This window comes from Pteropus vampyrus, unplaced genomic scaffold (assembly GCF_000151845.1).
Source record: "Pteropus vampyrus isolate Shadow unplaced genomic scaffold, Pvam_2.0 Scaffold130, whole genome shotgun sequence".
Taxonomy (NCBI): domain Eukaryota; kingdom Metazoa; phylum Chordata; class Mammalia; order Chiroptera; family Pteropodidae; genus Pteropus; species Pteropus vampyrus.
Genome location: NW_011888911.1, coordinates 3,732,039 through 3,737,394, shown reverse-complemented (window position 1 = coordinate 3,737,394; position 5,356 = coordinate 3,732,039).

Here is a 5,356-nt window from a genome sequence, read left to right as displayed (position 1 = left end):
TGAGTAGTGGAGGATGCATCGCACGGCTCCGGTGTCTGCGCCAAGGGTGGTTCTCAGCCGCGCGTGCGCCGATCCTCGCCAGTCTGGGGCCCTTCAGCGAGGCCGAGGAGTCGCAGGCACCCTCTCTCGGTGCTGCCTGCCTCCAAGCTTTCCCTGCGCCCAGGACCGGGAGCAGCTCGGGGACTGCTGGCCGCAGTGGCTGAGGCTACTTCTCTCGGCACAAGCTGCTCTTCCAGGTCCAGGGGCTGAGTTGAGCAAATTCAACAGAGATCATATGGCCAAGTCTTACTCTCTGGACCGTCATAGAAAGTCTGCTAACCTCTGCTCTAGAGAAATAGTATGTTTAGTGAATTTTGCCGCTTGGAATAAATCTCTTTTGAATAAAGGTAAAATTGGTTACATTACTCCCAGTCATCTTGGTTAGATGAACACTGAGACACCAAATGTGCAATTCTTACTGTACTGGGGAGAAGAATCGGCCTGATGCTTTCTTTCACACAAGAAGTAATCGCAGTGTAACTAAAACGCAGCACCCATATGAATTAGCATCAGCTACAAAAACTGCCATATATTTCTGTTCCTCAGAATAGGAGATCTTAAACTATGAAATTATTTGGCTTGCACTTTGGTTTGGGGACATCACCTTTGACTTTGGCAGTGTTTGCTGATCTGATGAGACTCCAGAATGCAGCTGGAAATGGCTCTTGAATCTTCCAATGGCTGGTTGTTCCGCAGATTACACCCTGAGGCTAGTTAGGATTTAAATTCCTTTGAATCTCTTCAGTACACTTTGTATTTGCATTTTGTTGTGTCTGATTCCTTGTTCTTGGCCATCTTTTAGCTGGCCAATTTTAGCAAGGACCAGAGCCACATTTCAGCCAAATGTAGATTTTTGAGATGGCAGAGATCAAGGTAAAGATGTGCAATGAGATTGGCTTAGAGAATCTAACAAAAATCTACTTAAGAATTAAATAAGAATATTAAGATTCTATTAAGAATAGAATCTATTAAATTCTATTTAAGTAATGAGCTCAGAGCCAGTTCTATTGAGAAATCAACGTGCATACAAACATTTCTAATAAAGTAATTTACAAACATTTAAAGAAAGTGAGCCAGTATAATTTGCTGCTGATAGTATTCACTCATTTTATTCATATTATTAGCATTGCTCAGGGTCTCCTATTTTTTGAAACTTGCTACCTGAAGTAATTTCCCAAAGAGAGTCAATAGTATCGTAATGGATCCTGAAATGAGAAATTTGGTCTGAAAATCTGGGTTAAATAAAATGAAGACGGAATGAATTCATGACCTAAGCTTGAAACATTTAATCTCCAAGTTGGAGCTTCATGAGCACATCCCACAAATGACTTTTCCAAAATAGCCACACCCGTGTTATGTCAAGAGAACGTCCACTCCGGCAGAGTTTATGGTCATGGGGAAGTAATGGTCGTTAAAGTGGCCCCTGGCAGTGCTCTGTGGAGAATCTATGGTTTCAGCTCCTCCCTTGACATTGTGGGCTAAAGAATCCTTGTTATCAGGAGGCCGTTCTGATGCAGTTGAAGTGGCATCTTTTTATATCTTCAGTAAGTGAGAGAGGTAACTATTTCTCAGAGTTAGGTTTGTTCCTAGGTTTTACATTATATAAAAAGAAATATATAATTTATATTCAGAACCAGTTTAAATAAGCCAGAGCATTCCCTTTCTGTGTTCTTATCAGTCTAATTAAGGAGCAGCTATGTTTTCACACACTGATTTCAGACATTTTTTTGATATGGCATTTTTCAGCCAGAAAACCCAAATGCTTGTGTCACCCATGTCGCAATTTAAGTGAAGAAGACCCCATGATTAGTGAGATCTTATTTGGTGTATTAGGATGGTAAATTTATAAATCCAATTGAGTTTGAAGATCTCTGATATATCTATAAGAATAATAAATACTTGGATATTAAATGGCAGACAAATGCTTAACAATGAAAGATAATACGTTCTTTTGGGACAAATAACCTAGTACATATTTAGAAAGGTCTGTGAGTCCCTCCTTCACGAAAAATATCTGACTAGAAGTTGCTTCTGATACCAGAGTCCTGAATTATTTTGGACTTTGCTGTTTACCAGAAAGTTATTGAAAATGAATGTATGTATTTGTGTAACATGCCCTGGAAGATTGGTTTTTCTGGCAGAGGAAACAACGCCTTCATGATGGGTTGTAAAGGCAGTGGGTTCAGAGGCCAGGGGCTACCCCTGCCTGACACGACACCCCACTATCTTGAGCCCTGAGAAGGTGGATGGGATGAAATGCCTGCTCTGGGCCCCTGGCCTGGGCTTGTTCTCCCTCAACCCATGCAGACTCTGGCCTGGGCAGAAGTGCTCTGACGATGTTTGTGAGGTCGAAGGCATAGCTTTTTGAGCCTTCAGTTTTGACTGTGCTACATTGGTTGGTTCGGCATTTCTTACAAATGGAGTCTGTTCAATTTGGATAAAGTTAGAGCCATGGGTTTCTAACACAATTTAGCAACATTCTCTATAGGTAAGCAGAAGAGGAAATCATGGGTATCTGTGATAAATTATCTATATACCTTTTAGATGTCCCACAGAGATATGCATACTCTGACTACACAATAAAGTCACTGTAAAGTAATATCACATTAGGTGTGATGTGAAGTAACCTGAACATTTCATAAGAAAACGTTAATTCTGACATCCTGACTGGTGATGATAAAATTTGTACTTGGAAATTCATAAATAAATTCTGCACCCCCCAAATTTTAATTAAATCTATAGACTAAGTACAAAGCAAGCAACACCCATGATCTGCCACTTATCAGTTGTGACAATGGGCAAATTATTTCCCATTACAAACCCTCACAGTTCTTATGTGTGAAATGGTTAAATAACTTTTATATTGTGTTGAGGGAGTAAATGAGCTAATGGGTGAAATGCTTCTTGTACAGCAAAAGCTTGATGACTAAAAGCCACAGGTATATCATTAAAATCCAAAGAACCCTGATAGAATGTCCAAAGTTCTTCATGACTGAACAAGCTTTATATGAAACTTGGAGTCAGCAGTTGCTGCCTCTCTCATCTCAACACAAATCAAACATTCATTACCAGATATAAGAAAAGACAGGTTTAGCTTCACAAGTCAGTGATGGCTCCTGGGACTGCTGTGTGTTAGGACAGTTCCAGTCTGACCCTTCCTGTAGGATGAAGTCTCCTTTTCTCTTCCATTTTTTTAGGACCTTGCAGCTTTAATAATCTGTGTTTCTCCTATAGCTCCATTCTATCTCCTTGCTCACAGAATAATAGAAGCCGTTCTTAATTTACCATGTTAGTGGCTGTAATGGCATTAGGCATGTGATGAACATAAGGGAGAGAGATGAGTGAGAGCACAAATTTCTAGATCAGTGGGAAGCAGATATTTTATCAGATGAGTCTAGGGTCGCAGGTGCTGGGGTGGAGGTAGGAAGTCAGGCAAGAGAGAGCCATGAGGAGTCATTATTTTCCCTAATTTTAAACATATTTAAGTCTTTATAGCCTGTACTTGAACGGTTTGATAGTTTCAAAAAAGATTCCTTTACTAAACTGTTCAAAACAGCTCCAACTTGAAAACTGAATGTGATGTATTCAGTGTCGTTTTCATAATTTTGACTGTATTGAGGAGAAGTAGCACAACAGACAATGGAATGTAGGGCGATGGTCAGCGAAAAGGACTAGGAAGCTCCAAGCTCTCATTCCCCCACAGTAACATCAATAAACCAGAATCTGTCTGAATCAGCTGGGGATCTCAGCCCAGGGGACCCAAGAAGTACAACAATGATTTCTTTGTTACTCCCACTACTGCCAGCCCTGACAGGATTACCCATTAGCCTCCAGTGTGTGTGTGTGTGTGTGTTTCTCCTTTCTTCCTGGCACTCCCAGACTTGCTGCGTGCCCCTGCATGTTTTGTGAGAGCACTGGCCGTGAGCATGACAACAGGCCTGAGGCCTTGGTCAGTCTTGTGTTCTGGGAAATTGAGTGCACATGAAGTTAGTATGATGGGTTCAGGAGCAAAAATTCAGTTGTCCCGTTGGCTCGTCCCCGCTGTGCAAAGGGAATGTCCTTTCTTCTTAAGAGCAGCCGAAGGCTTGTGGAGAGGACCGCACTGGTGTAGATTGGGTCCAGCAACCCCTGGCTTAGAGATTGGAGTAGCCCAGTGAGTGGATACAGGCTCCTGGTATGAGGGAAGTTGGCCCTGGGCCTGGGTAGAGAAAAGAGGTTGAGGGGTTGGGATGAGAGCTGCCTGCCTGGGGATTGTAGCAGGAAGGAGCAGAGAAGCAGGTGAAGACACTCTTCTTTTTGTCTCTGGGCACCAGAATATACAGAAGACTTTACTCTTGTTTTCAAAATTGCTTTTAGCTATTCTAATTCTTTTGCTTTTTTGTATAAGTATTTTTAAAAAGTAAATACATACGCTTTTTTTTTCTTTCTTTTTTTTTTACTTTTTTTTTTTTTACCTCTGGAAATTCTACAACTTGCTAGATTTCATTTGCCAGTTCATCAACATCTTTTCATGTCAGTACCTATAGAAATGCCTCATTAAAAAATGCAAGTAAACCTAATTGAGAGTATTGCATTGTATGGATTTACTAGAATTTATTTACCTGGTCCCTCTTAATGGCTATTTTCCCCCAATGTTGTTGTTATATTGAGTAATACTTATATCAATTATCTTATCGCACATGTATTTTTACAAATGTTTCCCACACTTGTTTGTTGACATTGGAGGGGAATGATGATCTGAGGGACCTCCTGAAAAAATTATGGGTTGAACCGTGCCAGCCAAGAGCTTCAAGGAGGACACTTGCTTTGACTCTTGACGCCTTTCACCCGGCGCGTGCGGACTCGATGGGAGAGACGCGCTCCGAGGTGGGCCGGGACGCCTCTAGGCTTCCGACCGGCCCTGCGTCCTCGCTAGCCGAGGATTCGGATCCGTCCCTCTGACCTTCGCGCCGGTTGTTTGGCGCCATCTGGTGGTTGCTTTTTATCCTTCGGGGCTCCAGCAAAAAGGGCAGAGATGAGATTTGACGGCGGTGCCGGAGGCAGAACTCCAGGTGGCCAGCAGCACTAGCAGGGTGATCGGGGCTGTGCCAGGGCGTCGGCGTGGCATCCATTCGCCCGCGATCGGATCTGCAGGTATCGGGTTACGGCGGGCCCGAGCCCCGGCTGGGTCATCAGCACGCGCGGTGCCTCTGCGCTGGGTCATCAGCACTCGCGAATCATTTGTGGCCACCGCAGGGAAACCGAGAGGCTCTCCCTGTTTTTGGAGTTTCCGTTTCCAATTTTTACTCGTCCCACCTGGATGGAGGTAGGGACTGGC